The 19,208-nt window shown below is 39.0% G+C and overlaps 1 protein-coding gene and 1 pseudogene across 2 annotated transcripts in view; one reads left to right on the top strand and one right to left on the bottom strand.

Moving 5' to 3' along the window:
* Positions 1-19,208, top strand: part of asic2 (acid-sensing (proton-gated) ion channel 2) — a 421,555-nt gene that overhangs the window by 104,119 nt on the left and 298,228 nt on the right. The gene's annotated exons all lie outside the window — the stretch shown is intronic.
* Positions 1,908-2,944, bottom strand: LOC146672065 (general transcription factor II-I repeat domain-containing protein 2A-like; annotated as a pseudogene).

Below are 19,208 nucleotides of genomic sequence, written 5' to 3'. Positions count from 1 at the left end.
TTGAAGGCTATATCCACATCTTTCTTGAATTATTATCCCAGTGTTGAATTATTAAATCATCCTTAAACGCTGTAATTGTTCGAGATGGCTATAATCCTAAATGGGGTCTTTATAAGTCCTTTAATATTATTAAAATTGCCCTAAATACTTCTGCTATTAGCATTAATTATTGACAACATCTGATCTCTATTTGTAATTTCATTTAGTTTTTTCCTGATAATAATTACAGCTGTTCTTGATATGATTGAAAATGCTGCTGTCAGGATCAATATCAGGTTTCTAATTCTCTTAACGACTTTGTATTCCTGTCTTTACTATTAAATGATGAGGGATAATTAGACCGGATATTAATCATGAAGTACGTTAGTGAACACAAAAACTTATACTGTGCTTCACGTCGTTCCTTTATCCATTTGACTCTTCTGGTGTCCCGTTTAGTTTGATGTATATCTTCCAGTTTGATGTCCATATTGCTTGGATCCTATTTTATTTTTATATAGTCTTCTCTTGCGATGTCTGGGTCTCTTTTATATACTTTTTTATGTTTTGCTAAGATGCTTTTTGATGAATATGTTCATCCCTTTCAGTTTTTTGCTTTATTTTCACAAACCTCGCTGCTGTGCAGTTGCAAGCGTCAACTGTTTTTCTTTATGGGGAAGAAGGTGGCATTATCTATTTTTCTGATTATTTTGCAGAACAAAAATAGTACTATAAACTTGCTTAAAATTATATTTATGTAACATATGCACGCTTGTTTGACAATCCTTTGAATGTCACTGTATCTAAGATTATTGACTCATGACTTTGGCACTAATGTAGTTCCGCTTACCCACTGAAAAACGTATATATATTAGGGCTGTTCGATATAACGATATATATCGGATGACGATATAAAAACGTCTATTGTTTCATTTTACGCTATCGTTTGTTTCGTGGTGTTGCAAAATAAACTGTTTACGGCAATATTTTTTCACCGTTTTGATGGTCACTGTATATTAATTTCTTAAAGTTCTCTCTTTCTCTTATATTTAATATAACCACACTACTGACGGACAAGCACCTGTTTTTATGCGTGGTGGTTAGCAACAACAACGGTAACACCATCGCGTGTCCGCTTGTTTATGTTCCACATAAACCTTTCACAATAAAGCTCAAGATCCTGTTGAGACTTTTCAAAATAAACTGAATCACGTGAAAGAGCAGATTATTTACTGATGAGAAGTAAAAAAAGATCCGCCAGGTGCTAAAAAATAGACCTTAGACCAGGGGTGGGCAAACTTTTAGATTCGTGGGCCACATTGAGTTCTAACATTTGACAAAGGGGCCGGAACAGGATCAGATAGAGGGCATGCTTTGAAAACATCACCTCATTGGGGGAAAAATACACATCTTGGGATATGGAGAAAACATGTGCTTTAATTTCCAATGAAAATGAAGAAAAGCGTTACAATAAAATCTCTGACTTCGAAATGAGTCTTTAAACACTGAAAATCAAATAAATGAACATTTTTATTTTAAAGCACTGAAGGTTCTGTTATCCTTCAGGATATCACCATCACTCTCCTTCTGACTCTCTCTTTTTTTTTTTTTCTCAAAAATGGTAGGAGATGCAGATGTACTTGTCCTGTTCCTTTTATTCAATTTGTTTCCCCGGTGCCAAAAGTCAACAACGACCAGTGCAAGAACAAAACAATTGCAGCAAGTCAGTCTGTGAAGCGTTATATTTGATCTGCGCGCACTGTTCATTTTAACAACGTGCGTATCACGGAGAGACACACATTTTAATGGGAGCAGTGTTGTTGGTCTCCTTTTTTAGCCAGCGCATCAAAGTCTGGAGTTAGTCTTGTTGTGGCGATTCTCAGGATGGATCTGAGGTGTAGGTCTGTTAACTTGGATCTGTGGCTGGCTTAGTTGATGGTGATGTTCATGACGCTGAATGTCCGTTCACACACGAAGGTAGAGCCGAACAAAGCCAACATCATCTGCGCTTTTCGCCTTAGATTTGGAAACGCGGCATCATTGAGTGAAGCATAGAAGTCATTTAGTTTCAGAGAGCTGAACTTCTCTTTTAAGGCAGGGTCGGACTGAAGGTCGATGAGTTCGAGCTGAAGCTCCTCTGGAGCTGTTTCAGGGTCTTGTGACAGAGGAAAGGCCACCAATTGGAGTGACTTGTCAATTTTATCGAAATCCAAAAACCGACGGCAGAATTCTCCGTGCAGTGCATCCAGTGACTCACTGTATTTCTTTACTTTTGCTCCGGCCTCTTTCAGCGTGGCTAGTGTAGGAAAATGAGTGAATGACTTGTTCAAAATCTGCCTAGAGAATAAAGCCAGCTTGGATTTGAAGGCTTACACGTTTGTGTGCATGTCATGCACAAACAGCTTCTTCCCCTGCAGTTTCACGTTGAGCTCATTCAAGTGTGAAAATACGTCCGTAGCAAACGCAAAGTCACACATCCAGCTGTTGTTGCTCAGCTCAGGAAATTCATCAGTCTTCCCCTGCCGCTCCAAAAACACGCCAATCTCCTCTTTGAGCTCCCACACTCGTTGAAACACTTCGCCCAAACTCAACCAGCGAACACAGGAGTGATAAAGCAGGTCCTGGTGATCCGCATCAGTTTCCTCCAGGAACGCAATGAACTGACGGTGCTGAAGTTGACGAGTTTCACCACAGGATTCACAACATGATTCAGCTGTAACACCGATTTACATAGAGATTCCTGGTGGAGGATGCAGTGGAGGAAAATGACATCCTGGTCAGGGTTTTCATCTTTCACTTTATTCTGGATTCTCCTGAGCAGGCCAACGTTTTTTCCCGTTAAATTCGGAGATCCATCTGTGGTGACGTTAACAAGCTTACTCCAGGGAAGCTTCATGTTTTCGATGGCAGCAGACACTCGTTCAAACAAGTCCTCTCCCCGTGTTTGTCCTTTCAGAGACTCCATTGTCAAAAACTCCTCCGTTATTTCAAAAGTTTTGTTGATTCCTCGGATAAAAATGAGGAGCTGAGCAGTGTCTTTGACATCGTTGCTTTCATCCAGTGCTAAAGAATAAAAAGTGAATGACTTTGCCTTTTTGTTTAATATGCTGGTGATATCTTCATCTATTAGTTCTACACGGCTAGTCACTGTCCGCCGTGATAAACTGATTTTCTCAAATTTGTCATTCGTCTCCGGGCACAAAATACAGTGGGGCAAAAAAGTATTTAGTCAGCCATCGATTGTGCAAGTTCCCCCACCTAAAATGATGACAGAGGTCAGTAATTTGCACCAGAGGTACACTTCAACTGTGAGAGACAGAATGTGAAAAAAAAAAATCCATGAATCCACATGGTAGGATTTGTAAAGAATTTATTCGTAAATCAGGGTGGAAAATAAGTATTTAGTCAATAACAAAAATACAACTCAATACTTTGTAACATAACCTTTGTTGGCAATAACAGAGGTCAATCGATTACTATAGGTCTTTACCAGGTTTGCACACACAGTAGCTGGTATTTTGGCTCATTCCTCCATGCAGATCTTCTCGAGAGCAGTGATGTTTTGGGGCTGTCGCCGAGCAGCACGGACTTTCAACTCCCGCCACAGATTTTCTGTGGGGTTGAGGTCTGGAGACTGGCTAGGCCACTCCAGGACTTTCAAATGCTTCTTACGGAGCCACTCCTTTGTTGCCCGGGCGGTGTGTTTTGGATCATTGTCATGTTGGAAGACCCAGCCTCGTTTCATCTTCAAAGTTCTCACTGATGGAAGGAGGTTTTGGCTCAAAATCTCACGATACATGGCCCCATTCATTCTGTCCTTAACACGGATTAGTCGTCCTGTCCCCTTGGCAGGAAAACAGCCCCATAGCATGATGTTTCCACCCCCATGCTTCACAGTAGGTATGGTGTTCTTGGGATGCAACTCAGTATTCCTCTTCCTCCAAACACAACGAGTTGAGTTTATACCAAAAAGTTCTAGTTTGGTTTCATCTGACCACATGACATTCTCCCAATCCTCTGCTGTATCATCCATGTGCTCTCTGGCAAACTTCAGACGGGCCTGGACATGCACTGGCTTCAGCAGCGGAACACGTCTGGCACTGCGGGATTTGATTCCCTGCCGTTGTAGTGTGTTACTGATGGTGACCTTTGTTACTTTGGTCCCAGCTCTCTGCAGGTCATTTACCAGGTCCCCCCGTGTGGTTCTGGGATCTTTGCTCACCGTTCTCATGATCATTTTGACCCCACGGGATGAGATCTTGCGTGGAGCCCCAGATCGAGGGAGATTATCAGTGGTCTCGTATGTCTTCCATTTTCTGATGATTGCTCCCACAGTTGATTTTTTCACACCAAGCTGCTTGCGTATTGTAGATTCACTCTTCCCAGTCTGGTGCAAGTCTACAATACTTTTCCTGGTGTCCTTCGAAAGCTCTTTGGTCTTGGCCATGGCGGAGTTTGGAGTCTGACTGTTTGAGGCTGTGGACAGGTGTCTTTTATACAGATGATGAGTTCAAACAGGTGCCATTCATACAGGTAACGAGTGGGGGACAGAAAAGCTTCTTACAGAAGACGTTACAGGTCTGTGAGAGCCAGAGATTTTCCTTGTTTGAGGTGACCAAATACTTATTTTCCACCCTGATTTACGAATAAATTCTTTACAAATCCTACCATGTGAATTCATGGATTTTTTTTTTCACATTCTGTCTCTCACAGTTGAAGTGTACCTCTGGTGCAAATTACTGACCTCTGTCATCATTTTAAGTGGGGGAACTTGCACAATCGGTGGCTGACTAAATACTTTTTTGCCCCACTGTATCTGCTGTCTCTACCATACATTCTTTTAAAAACTCGCCCTCAGACAGTGGTTTGCTGGCCTTTGCTATTTTGAATGAAAGCATAAAACTGGCCTTGGTACTTGACTCTTGAATGGCAGTTTGACTTTGCTGAGCCTTCAAATTAGCTGCCAACTTCTCAGCAGCAGCTTCCCGTTCTTTTGTTGAGAGCTTGCTAGCATAATTAGCGTGCTTTGTGGCAAAGTGACGGCTAATATTATACTGTTTAAAAACTGCCACAGTTTCTTGGCATATCAGGCAAACAGCAGATGATCGGTGTTCAGTGAAAAAATATTTAGTTGTCCACTCCTTTTTGAACACTCGACATTCTCTGTCCACTTTCCTTTTCTTGGGTACGCTCATCTTCATAGAGGGTCGGTGGGTCACAGGGTAAAGTGCAAACGTGGAGTAATAGGCCTGCGCTTCACCTCAAGAAAGCCAATATATCTAGAGTGCGCCATCTAGTGAGGAAACATCAGAATTGCAGGGGAAATAAAACATTAACAAGGTTAATTTATTAAATTTTTTTCAAGTTTGGCGGGCCGGATCAAAACGTTTAACGGGCCGCATGTGGCCCCCGGGCCGTAGTTTGCCCATGCCTGCCTTAGACTCAAACGTTAGAACAGGCTTTTCCCCGCAGCACGCCGTGTAATAAATACTCACAAAGAAAACGGCGGCCGTTACAACTTATGTCTAAATATGTATCGTTTCATTCATCGGTTAAAACACTCCAGCTACATGACGCGCAGCTGGAAACACTTCCAGCAAGTCGAGCTGCCCGAGATTCACAGAATTTACAGAAAATGTTTCATTTTTGTGATTTATATCGTTATCGGGACAATAGATGTCTTATATCGGGATATGAGATTTTGGTCATATTGGACAGCCCTAATACATATAGTACAATTGTTCTTATTTCCGATACAGTAGTTCAATCATGGAGTATCACAGTGCTTATTTATCTGAAACATCAATAATAAATGCCATTTGTCTTGCTGATGAAGAATCAAAGAACGTGAGAATGATTGTGGACAAACCATTTTGTAGTGACCTTTTTTAATCAAACATAGTGATGCCATGATGAAAACAGACAGAGGTATTATCGTCTCCTTAATACACTTCTCACTGTTCCTACATAACTCTAAATCATAACTTTCTTGGTTATTCATCCAACAGAGACAGAGCACTTATTTGAATGTATTTTTGTGTTAAACTGGTGAATTATGAGTCTTAAGTCATTGTCAGCTCCTGTGTGAGCGCGTGGGTTCTGTATCTTGTTTATATTTGTTTTTTTCCCCAGTGAAAACAGCTGCCTGCTTGCTGGAAATGAGTTTTAGTGCAGAGGAAATAAATCAAATCAGTAAAGTTATAGCCCAGAAAACCACAACAAATTGGAAAAAATCCCAAAACAAACAAACAAACAAAAAGAACAAGCACACACTCTGTAGACGACACAGTAGAAAACACAGCTGGATGCTAATTTATCAAATGTAATCACTGTGGGTCTCAGACTGAGCAGAAGACACAGCAATTTGGGTCATTGTACACATGAGAAATTGTAATTAGTGAAGAGTTCACTCATAGCGTGTTTTCCCCTAAATTTTTTATGATTTCCTTAAGCAAAAGAAAACCTGCTATAATTGTATGTTATATGTGTGTTTTAATGCAAAATAAAAAGAAAAAATTGTCATTACATTTAATTTCCAAGTCTTTGTGTTGTGAAATGTCCATATAACTAGATATCCAATCAAAACAGAGCAAAACCAAACAAAGAAATAATAAACTGCATGTCATTAAAGGAGGTTTAAAAAAAGATGATGGGAGTGGAAAAACTGCACTACATAACAGCATCCCATCTGACAGGAAGCACTTACAAACATGCTTATGATCAGCTTTAAATAGTAAAGCTTTATTCTCTTTTTGTTGTTATTCATCCGTACCATTTCATAAACAGCCTGTAGTATTTCCCGTATGTGTGCTTATGCATTACATCTATCAGGAGCCTTGCTTATTGCTTTGGCACCTTTTGGCACCATGGGGCATTTTCCAATAAACTTGCTTCCTCAATCAGACCTCATTATCTGCTACTTCTGAATAATCTGAACATTTTCTCCCTTGAACTCATAAAATCTTTTCTCCGTCACTCCATCACTCATCTGTGTGTTTACTTTACTATGTTTGTGTCCGAAGGGACTGTGGAGATGGAGATTGATGCTATCTGGAGCTCATTAATGGCACTGAAAGATAACTTAACAGGATAAGTTCACGCCCTCACTAAGCTGGAAACACACACAAGCTGACTTACTCGCTTAACACTTGCTGAGTGTGCAGTCGTGAGTTTGACACAGGCTCATAAACCAATAAAGATGTTTTATTTCCAGAAGGTGATGTCAGTAGTGGAAGCTGTTGTCAGGTCTGATCCATAATTGTAAAATTTGCAGATGCAGGTTGATTTTTTTGTTTTATTTATTTTTTCCTCACTTTTGTAGTCTGTGCGTGGGTTGGCTGGAAGCTACTGTGAAGCGGCAGATGCCTTAGGTGTTTAGAATTGATTTGCAGTTATTTTCAGAGTTTACCACTTGATTGTTCTGCCACAGAAGCAATAAACAACTGCTGTGCAGTATCATCACCTTTCTGTTATTAATGGGGGGACACAGGAATTGTAAATAAGTAGCCCTTACCAAGAATGTACTGTACACTTTTTGTACATTTGGTGTTGTACTGCTTCTGTAATGTTTATTGTTTTCTGCTTTCTGTGTTCCCCTGTCTCTGTCATCCTGCTAAATATCTTTTTCTCAGTTTTGTTTGTTAATTTAATTACTGTTTTATTTTGAAGATTAGTTTCCTTCTTGCGCCTCACTCCTGACAGACATACAGTATTCGCTCGTCTACCTTCACGACCTTGTTCTGGCAAGGTTTTCCATAAGGTTTGGGAGTGTTTTTATGGGAATTTTTGACTATTCTTCGCAAAGCACGTGTGTGAGATCAGACGCTGACGTTGGACCATAAGGTCTGGCTCGCAGTCTCTGCTCTATTTCATCCCAAAGGTGTTCTGTCAGAGGTCACGACTCTGTGCAAGTTCTTTACACCGAACTCACTCATCCATGACTTTATGGAGCTTGGTTTGTTCATTGGTGTGCAGTCATGTTGGAAGAGGAAGGGACCCAACTTTCTAAACTGTTCCCACAATGTTAGCATGAAATTATCCAAAATGTCTTAGTATGCTGAAGCATTAATAGATTTTTTCACTGGAGCTAAGGGGCTGAGCCCATCCATCCATCCATTCACTTCCGCTTATCCTTTTCAGGGTCGCGGGGGGCGCTGGAGCCTATCCCAGCTGTCATAGGGCGAGAGGCGGGGTACACCCTGGACAGGTCGCCAGTCTGTCGCAGGGCTAACACATAGGGACAGACAACCATTCACACTGACATTCACTCGCACATTCACACCTAGTGACAATTTAGATTAATCAATTAACCTATCCCCACAAGCTGCATGTCTTTGGACGGTGGGAGGAAGCCGGAGTACCCGGAGAGAACCCACGCAAACACGGGGAGAACATGCAAACTCCACACAGAAAGACCCCGGCCTGATGGAGGAATTGAACTCAGGACCTTCTTGCTGTGCGGCAACAGTGCTAACCACCGTGCCACCGGCTGAGCCCAATTCCCGAAAAACAACCCAACACAATAATCCCCCCTTCACCAAAGATTACACTTGGCACACTGCAGTCAGATAAGTACTGTTCTCTTGGCTACTGCCAAACCCTGACTTGTCCATTGAATTACCAGTCGGAGAAGAGTGATTTTTCCCACCAGAGAATAGCTCTCCACTGCACTAGAGTCCAATAGTGGCATGCTTATACAACTGTATGCAACAGTTTGCATTGCGCTTAGTAATGTAAGACTCGGATGCGCCTGCTCGGCCATGGAAACCATCCATGCAGTGTTCTTGAGCTAATCTCATGAACAGTGGCTCAAGAGGTAAAGTTTGGAGGTCTGTAGTGATCGACTTTTTAGAAAGTTGGGCTTCAGCATTTTATGAGGCCTATCGCTTCCTGACTCAGTTACTGCCATTCCCAGTCTCTTCCACTTTATTAGCATACCACAAACAGTTGATTGTCAAACATTTATTATCAAGAAAATTTCACAATTGGACTTGTTGCACAGGTTGTGCAATCACTGAACGATGCTGGAATTCACTGAGCCCCTGAGAGTGACCCATTCTTTCACAAATGTTTGAATAAGCAGTCTGGATGCCTAGGTGCTTTATTACATACACCTGTGGCCATGGAAGTGACTGGAACAGCTTAATTCAAAGAGTGAGTAAATACTCGCTCATCACAAATCATCAGGGTGTCACTGAAAAGTGGTGTCAATTAAATATGACAGGAGTCACAGCTAGATTATAGATAGTTTTGTTTTAGCTCATCTACAGCTATACTTCATCATCATCATCATTTATCTCTTAGGTTTCATGATATGTTTTACAACAACATGATGTAACTTTTTTTGAAATTACATACTTGTGAAAGGAGTTAATTGTTCATCTTTACAAAATGCCAAATGTGCTCTAGCTGTAAGCACGTCCCTCTCGCCATGGTTGGGCAAAGGATACATCTGTGTAAAGATCCTCCAGTATGTTTTCTCTCTTCTCTCTCCTCCAGATCCATTTTAGGAATAAAGCCATCCTTCAGCATGACATACCGACAATTTTGGGGCCACAGGCAGGAGGACAGAGGAGACAAGCAAACTCAAATTAGAGAAATGAGAAAAGCCTGTAGTCCTGTGTTTACCTTTGTTCTTGTCACTTTGTGGGTTTGTGCTCTGTTTATTTCCCCTAGCATTTGTTTTTTCATTTCTATTTTATTTTTCTGCCCCTTGGACTTTGGTTCTCCTGATTTTTATTTTAAAAAAAAAGAGAAAATGATGGTTTTGTTTACTGCTCCTGTGTCTGCCTCAGGGTCCACTCTCCACCATAACTGGCAGTTCTAATCCAACTTAATCTGATAAATCTTTAAACAAATTCACTCGCTCAAACAACTTCTCAATTTAATTGACTGCTAATAATATCTATTGAAAGCATGTGACAGTTATTTATTTCAGTTACAACCTCAACGTCCACTTCACAAAAGAGTAAGTTTAAAAAAATAAATAGAATTTGTTATATTTTAGTAGATTACGCTGTATTTTGCACTGTATCCATTAACTTTAATTTTGCATTGTCTGCAAGCCTGTAACTTACACAGCAACTTTCTTCATTTTCAGCAGCGTGTTCAGGTGTCACAGGTATCTTCAAAGCACACTTTTAGATCAGCTATGAACTTCTTTTGTGTCCTTTGGGAATTTCGTGAATTACTGCACAAATGTTTATGAGGACTAAAGGGAGAACTGATTGATTTTGGTGATTAAAGGTCACTTTGACTTCACCAAATCACTTTTGGTCTTAATTCGGTTATTACTAAAGTTCACCAAAATATCCAATCCATAAATTACTGAAATTTTATACTCAAAAGGTCAACTTTATAGTAATATCATAATACTTTATCCATTATTTAAATTCTATAATCCATGAAATAAAGGGCTGTAGATGTTTCACAAAAGATTCAGTATTTAGTTGGGTACTGAATCTTTTGTGGTCAACTATGCTTGCATGTTATAAGTATACATATAAAATAAAACCATATAAAAATACAATTGCATGCTATCACACATTATTATTTTGTATATGTGCAGCCTTCACACTTGCTGGGACCAGGCATGTGACTGGCAACCCCATGGCACTTTATGCCACTGACCTAATTCTGGCCTCAAAGCCACATTAAAAAAAAAGTTGAAGGTGAGACATATTCAAACCCATACAACACATTGTGTCATTATAAAGAAAGTGACATAAAAAAGATATTGCCTTGCAAAGCTGCAGAGATTAGCTCTTTCTGTGAGAAATCAGATTTAAGTTGGTGGTGTCCACACGTGATTTTAAGCTTATAACTTTGAAACTGGTAAGTAAGAATACTCACCTGCAGTTCTGTACTAAATTCTTGATCCACAACCCATTTCTTTGTAATCTGCAGTGGAAATGGGAAATAGTTGCAGCCATTTGTTGAAGCATAAGTGAAGATGCAATATCTAAGGTGAAAGCAGTTTGAACCCTCTTAGACAAGCCTTCTTGTACTTTAGTATAAGAACGCTTGTGCAAAAAGCCAGTACAAGTATGTTTTATTATTGTTCAGGAATAATTCTCCAGATTTCATGAAGGACATCCCACAGCTCTTCTCAGGACACAGTGTTTCACAAATGTGTGGACTGTGCTCCAACTCATGACTGATAGTGTTAGATACTGTGTTTATGTGGGTTTTTTATACTCACTTTGTTTGAGCAGAAATACAAGTTTGTGTTATTTTTTTAGAATTTATTGTAGATTCAACTAAAGAATGTGTTTTTGTAACATGCTGGTAAGTGCCTAAAAAGGGGCTTAAAAACATTCATCTAAAAATGTTCAGCTACAGGGGCCGGACTGAAAATGAGTGGAGAGGAAAAAAAGCCAGCGTGCAAAGAAAAACTTTGAAAGACATTCAGAAAGCCTGGAGAATTATTGCTCAAGCAGACCACTTTAAAACATCGCAAGAAACTGGCTCTGTCGAAGTGGCTCAGACCCTTGTGCACTGCTGCAGTTCTTCTTTTTGAGTTGATGCAGCATAAGACTTCCTGTTAATGTAAGGTATAACCTTGCAGAGGTGCATTTTGAGCACAACTGCTTCCATTGTTTTTTTTATTGATTTATTTTTAATCCAATCATCATGGATGTTTATTGTGTACGTTTGCTGCTGTTTGACAGGAAGTCTGATTTCTTCTAGGACAAAATATTGGTTTTCATTTCCTCGCATCTTAGTTTAGACAAAAACAACAGTGTAGTATTTGCCATTGGGTTAAGACATGATGGTTCAAAGAATGTTTGAGAGGATTTAAAAGGAGGATTTCTTTAATTACTTGCACTTGCACTGATTATTTTCTAGTCACCAAGAGCACTTAATGAAGCACATTGAAATTGAGCTATTTGTTTTCACCCAATAGACTGGAAAACACTGTTTCCTATAGTGTGGGTGCCCGTGTTCTCAGATAAACATTGTAAGCTTCATTTTAGACCCCAAGAAATGTTGTTTCATGTCAGTCTAATCTTCTCTCTAGTCTCTTCACTCTACTGAGGTTTTAAGAAGTAAAGGTTACAGTTTTATGTAGGCTTGTGCAACTATCTTCAATCCAGTACTGAATCAGACATCAGTCCTTGCCCTGTTAATTTGCTCAGCATTGAGAATACGTTTTCACTGCAGATGCTTTGAAATATGATAGTTAGAAAAGCATAAATGAAAGATGATGGATGATTCTGTAGTAGCCCACTTATGCCACACATCTCTCTAATAAAAAGTAACTACTGGCTGATCACAGGCCACGGCAGATGGCAGTTTACTGCCTTGAACAGAGCTGGCCACTTTCCCTTTAGGTTATTGTCATGCTACCATTCATAGCTTATTACAGCATTAACAGTAAGCTTTGCTGCAATGCTGGAACGCTACATTAATGTTAAGGGAATCCTGTTTTATAAGTTACCAGCTGCAGGGTCTTTAACTGTGCATCAAAGGAGTGATGCTGACTTAGCTGACTTAGCTTCACACATGCAAATAGTTAAAGTTGTCTTCGTTTTATAAAGTTCAGTGAACTCCAGTTCTCTCTGTTTGTTTTGCCTGTGGCTCTGCGTCACACAGACACTTCTGAGTGCAAATGTCACTGCATGTAAACAGTCCAAGCTGCTGATTTCCATCTATGTTTGTTGTGGTACAAGAATATGGGATTGTGTTGTTAGCCAGCAGAAGTCCTGTCAGTACTGATTAGTTGTTTAGTGCAATGCATTGTGTTTGCAATCAATGTGTCCTCACCAGCTAGTCTTAAGTGTATCTGAAGTAGTAAAATAGTAGTAGTGATATAGTGTGGAGTTCTTATCTAGCTTCTTACATGGTGATCAGTGCTGGTCCAGTTACTTGAAAATAGCAATTAGCGACTAATTACTGATTACTTCTCCAAGAAAGTAACTTAACTCCTGTTACTTTATTGATTACGTATTTTCAAAAGTAATTATTTTATTACTTAGCTACTTTTTAAAAACATGATACACAGCCTGAATACGTTATAAAGCCATAGACCTTTGAGCCCAGTTCTATTTTTTCTGCGTCAACCATCATATAAAATTGAATCAAATGAAAAAGCCTCTTTTTAAAAATTGTTTCCTGCCACGGACGTCGCACGCTTGTACGTCATTGTCATGAGACACTCTCACAAACAAAATCATGGTTTAGTAACACAGTCATGCAGCATGCTTACGGTAATCTAATTACTTTTTTTGCAACAGTAATCCCTTATTTTACTCATGACTTGGAGAAGGTAATCGGATTTCAGCAAAACATTAGTTTTAACGTGTTACTGCCCATCTCTGCGTCTGAGTGACGTCTTTTATGTCATTTTTGGACATCCAGTTTTACGTGGATGGATCTTTTCAACATCAAACGTAGACTATTTAAACATCATTTATATACTGTTCCTATAGGTTCTGTAGTCCCATTTTTCCTGAGGGTGGAGGACATGTTTTTTATACCAGTTAATTTTTCTATAGCTTTGTTTACACCTTTGCATGTTTCTCCAGTTATTATCTGAGCATGTGTGACAGAATGCAGAGCGATCAGGACATCTCCAAGATAGTCAATTCAGCATCGACACGCTTCCTAGAAGAAAAATGACCACAAAACCCTGCTGATAAATGAGCCTGGTAATAAGTACTGACTATGATGTTGATGTCAACCTGTTTCCATGATCGGTGTTACGATGCTGCTGTGTTCAGCTTCTTTTTGTTGTACAATCCAGATTGAACTGGGTGGTTCATGCCCCAGCTAATAGATTTTAAATGACAGTTGCTTTAACTAAAATTAATGATTCATAAAACAAGAGAAAACTCCCAGGCAAATCCAATTTGAAACAAAGAAACAGTACAGCGTAGTGGCTACAGTAACACCCTAAAATAGCTAGAGTTTCCCCTGATATTTTACATTTTGTTTCAAAGAACAAACACCTTTGTGTAAATCAGCATGCTGTTAAATGTTTTGCATGGTTATTGTTACCAAGCAGAACAGATGCTGTTTTTGGTGAAGTTAGTTTCTAGTGAATGTCTGCATAGATTTGTGGGTACTTGAGGCTGCTTTGCTGTGACTGCAAGGATGACTAAATTTTGCTGTCATGTGACTGGACAGATATTAAGGTTATATTGCTTCTGCATACATCTGTTAAAGGTTCCTTGGTTAACAACAACATATAAACCAGTAATAGAGGACATAGTCCAGGTTGGCTTGTAGTCTGTGTTAATGATTTATTTATTTTTTGGTTATTGTTCTGCAAATAAAAAAAATGCTAATGGCACAAATAAATCTCACACCTGTGCAGGATATGTTGTGCTTCACAAAACATTAGGCATTCTTAATGGAGAGTGTAATGTGACAATTTTAAGCTAAGTGTTCACTCTGAATTATTGCTTTTATGAAACCCTGTATCAGTCCTAATAATGTGCTATGGATAAGTATTTAATTTCTTTACAAATTGGAAAATGTAAAAAAAAAAAAGATGTGTACTGCCTTTACATGAATCCTTTCAATAATCTGTTACACTTTTGGACTTGCTAATCCTCTCTATCTCACAGTTGGACTTTATCTGTCTCTTGCAATTCCCCGTAGCAGCAACAAAGACTCATTTTTTTTCGCCCTCTAGACCTCTAATCGGTCAATTTACCGGATAAAACTGGGAGTCGGAAACAAGGAAAATTAAGGCTGCAGTCCTCTGAGCTGCTGCTTGGCCCATAACTTGCTTTGTTGGCTTCAGAACAAAATGTCTTTGAAGGCAGTTGCTTGTAGCGCTGTTCTCTACCACTGAGCTGTTAAAAATTGCTGCAGTGGAGGGACATTTCTGTTCCAAATAGAAATAGGCCAGACATTGAGTTTTGAAAGCTACTTTGTGAAGCAACTGCCGACTCATTGGTATTGATCAATAACCCTAACAAACCCCTGTAGAGAAAATGCCCAAATTTATGCTCTAACTAGTATTTCTATGGTGGGCTTGTAAACCCTTATTTAGCAGGAAATTTAAACAGAGAGAAATTGATTAAAGAGGCAGTAATGTAGCAGAGGTAAGCCATACAAATAAATACAGATTAAGGTCTTGCTGAAATCCAACTAAAAGTGTTTTTAGCAAAAGAAACAGTCATACAGTAGTAACTATAGATGATATTGCAGAGATGAAGGAACAATATGAAATCATAAATTATAAGATACATGCATTAAATGACTCCTTGAACATGGAATCAGATAATACCTACAGCTGGTTTAAAACGTGTTTACCAATAGTTCATCAGTGTTAAGTGTACTTTGGGGAACTTAGTCGTTAGAAGCAATAAAAACTATCAGGCTGCTTAAAGAGCAAATGCATGCTCAGATCATTATGCATGATACTTTATTTCGCTACTATAGGCAGTAAACCTCCCATATCTAGAGACTAAATCCAATCCACTCACTATGAGTCATGGCATCTCTGAGCAGTTGACAGAAATGATAGCTGAGGGAGCCTGCAATTATGGATCAAGCCTTTTCTCATATAAAGTTTATTTATTGATAGAATTCTAAATGAGGAAAAACCCTATGTAAATATAAGGTGGTGTGGGGGGGGGGGGAGACTTTCTGTAACACGGGGAAAGTGAGTGATAGAAGTTCCAACAGCACAATGATGCACAATGATTGTTGCATTGTGCTATCTTTGAAATAAGTGCTTCTGACAAGAAAAGCACATGTCAGAAGTTCAAACAACGGTTACATAACTGAAAAAGAGAAACAGAGAGGTCAAACTTAAAGAGCCTTTTTTCCCCACTCTTCATTATGGTTACTTGCTACATCTCATTGGAAAGATCCAAATAACAGCACTGTGGACTTTGTTCTCACATAGAGACACACTTGTGAGAAACTGCAGAGAAGAGCCTTGCTGAACGGCATGTGAAGTTAGTTCTTCAAGCCTTTGCAGGCTGACGAGAAAGATGAAGACAGATGGTTGGAGAGTGTACAGCAGAGATGGGCAGACTGATGACACATGAAAGTCAGCAGCAGTTTCTCTTTGCTCCCAGCGGATCACTGTGGTCTTGGTGGGGAGAATAAAATGTCTGACCTTTTTCAGCTCTTAATGCATACATAAGATGAGTATTTAAGCTATGATAATCACAAAATAGACTACCGTTATAATAGAGATGTGTTTACTGTCCGAAAGTCTCCTTATATTTCAATCGCATCGCTATAAGTGCAGTGTTAATTTCTGCCGATAAGTTCCACTTTGTTCTTACTGTTTGCTGCGGTGGTGACGTCACATGCTTTTACGACGCTCCTGCCGTATCACGAGTCCGAGGAGCACTAGCCATGTTTTTTCTCCATGAGTGTGGGGGCATAGCGATCTCCAGCCGTGTGCGTTCCTGTGCAAATAATCACACGTCTGTCCACCCCTCCCACATTCGTTAAGTATGCCTACTGCTGTACTGTTGAGCTGCTATTAACTTCCATTAAAGTATATCCGGACATCACTCTCTGTGCCCCACTCTCTGACCGGAGTTTAAGTCCTGAGGGAGCTATCATCCCAGCATCCCAGAGATAACTCTCTAACATTTACAATAAATTACATCACTGTGAATGAATAGCACAAGTATTTTCTCAGCTTCTGTGCCCTTTTGTTTAAGATCCAACGTGGTTCTTCTAAATCTTCATCTGTTTTATTCTTCCATCCATCATTACTTCTTCACTAAATGCTAATTTGAACCCCATTTGAGAGATTCGTTTTTTGACTGATAACATATTGTGCAGAGCGTAATGAGGCTACCTGAAACCATTCAAATTTGTAGAAGAAAAATCCTTTTTTTAGTGATAGCTGAAGCTTTGCCAGCTAAAATGAATGTGTTTTCATTCTTGGCTGATTGTAAAGCTGTATCATTTAATAAACGTATTACTCCCAGAATAATATTTTTCTTGTTCCTCAGCCTTTATGCTTGATTTGAACCCAAGCCACTTGATCCTTGGGAAGTCACTGTGTCCTAGTTTTCTCTGCGTCTATTTTCACAGATTTTTACTGAATGCTTCTTCTAAACAAGATTCTCCCTGCCTTTTAAATGTGCCCACACACGGCTTCATTTCACAGCTAGAGTAGTTGTACAGTTTTTTTTTTCCACCATGCATTTCCCCCCCAAGAATAAATTAGTTATGAGGAAAATTGAAGATGGTGTGAGGTGCGGTTAGTGCAATGAATATGCAAAACTAAATCTTAAATTCACTTTTTTCAAAGACATCAAGTAGCCCAGTAAAAATGAAAAAAATAAAATTATAAATAAAATCCCACGTTTTTAAGCATGTTCCTTAATTTTTTCTTTAATTTAAATGTGATGCTTATTAACACCTTTCTGAGCGGTTACGGCTGCATTATGCAGGGTGGGCCATTTATATGGATACAGCGTAATAACATGGGAATGGTTGGTGATATTAAAGTCCTGTTTGTGGCACATTAGTATATGTGAGGGGGCAAACTCCTCAAGATGGGTGGTGGCCATTTAGAAGTCGGCCATCTTGGATACAACTTTTGTTTTTTCAATAGGAAGAGGGCCATGTGACACATCAAACTTATTGGTAATGTCACAAGAAAAACAATGGTGTGCTTGGTTTCAACGTAACTTTATTCTTTCATGAGTTATTTACAAGTTTCTGACCACTTATAAAATGTGTTCAATGTGCTGACCATTATGTTGGATTGTCAATGCAACCTTCTTCTCCCACTCTACACACACCGATAGCAACACCGCAGGTTTGTGCCACAAACAGGGCTTTAATATCAGCAACCATTCCCATTTTATTACGGTGTATCCATATAAATGGCCCATCCTGTACTTTTATGATAACAGCTTTCTAAGGCGGAGACACATTACCCACCGAGATGAGCTGAATTTAAAAGTATGGCACATCTACCAGGGTGAAGCATACATTTAAACAATTGTATTAATTTTGGAGGTCAGCTGACTTATTCATCTTATTACAGTCATGTCTATTGTAAGCATCACTAGTTCTATTATTCAACATCTGTAGAATATGCATCTTAAATATTTAAATTAGTGTTTTCAGCGTTAATCTCGTTAAAATTACGTTAACGCCATGACCGCATTAACGTAGCAAATCTCCGTTAGCGAGTTAGTGCGGATCGCCAGGTGCGTGGTGCTGCACGGCGCTAATGCGTGGCGTTAACGTCATTTTAACGAGATTAACGCTGACAACACTAATTTAAAGGTTTCTGAAATACAAAGAAATCACTCCTACAGTTTTAAATAATAAACTGCAGTTTTGCAGGAATCCAAGAGGAGAAAAACTCATAGTTTTTATATAGATTGTATTTCACAATGTGATAATGTCAACATTTGGTCAGTTAAATTCTATTTTTCATAATTACAGGTGAGCTTGGGTGAATTGTGCCTCTAAACATCTACTAACTAAAAAGTTAAGTAAACTTAAAATGAAGAAATGTATTTTCAAGGTGTCATTGACTGAGGTGATCCTGCTGTACTCCTGAGAAATCTGTGGGGCCTAATTTGTCTGAAATAGATGAGAGGCTAAAGTGAAAGGATGGACAAATTGTCCCAAAATGATTGTAATAGTCACAGTGATGGTTTTTGCACCGTGATGAAAGTTTTCTTTTGTGTGTGGGTTTTTAAAAATTAATTTTTTGCGATAATAAGATATACCAGTCAAGACCCAAAGGACTGAAGTTATTCCATGAAACATAAATTAAATACGTAGAGTCTAACTTCTCAGAATAATACTTTAAAAAAATGCTCGTGCTCTGCACATTAATTAAGCTGATAATTTGTGGCTGATTTGCTGGAGGAGATAAAAATAAAACTTTCCACTTATTTCTAAATCATTTCTCAAGTGCAGTTTCCATTATCTTTATTTCCACTATTTTAGCAGTCGTTTTCTTCTGGGTTGCCTAGACACTGTAAGTGCAGGTGATCAAGAAATGGCATATTTAACATTTCCATGGAAATGCACGTCTGCCAGTACAGGATGTTATTTTTGTCTAGTTCTATAAGAAAACTCATTATTTGTTTAATTTCATTAAAGCTTAATATTTGCCCCTGAATTGCATTTAAATGTACACTTAAACCCTCCTGTCCCAGAAGGTTTGACTTAAATAATTCCTAATAAGAATAAAATTGGCATTAGATTTTAGTATGTTGCTAAAATGACTTTTTGTCTCTCTGGGGTCTTAATGCCATATGAGCTAATTAAAATGA

This window comes from Rhamphochromis longiceps, linkage group LG4, assembly GCF_057381845.1.
Source record: "Rhamphochromis longiceps isolate RC_006_pf linkage group LG4, R_longiceps_female_GT1.1, whole genome shotgun sequence".
Taxonomy (NCBI): Eukaryota; Metazoa; Chordata; class Actinopteri; order Cichliformes; family Cichlidae; genus Rhamphochromis; species Rhamphochromis longiceps.
The sequence above is the reverse complement of the archived record's forward strand: the minus strand, read 5'-3'. Positions and strand labels throughout refer to the sequence as shown.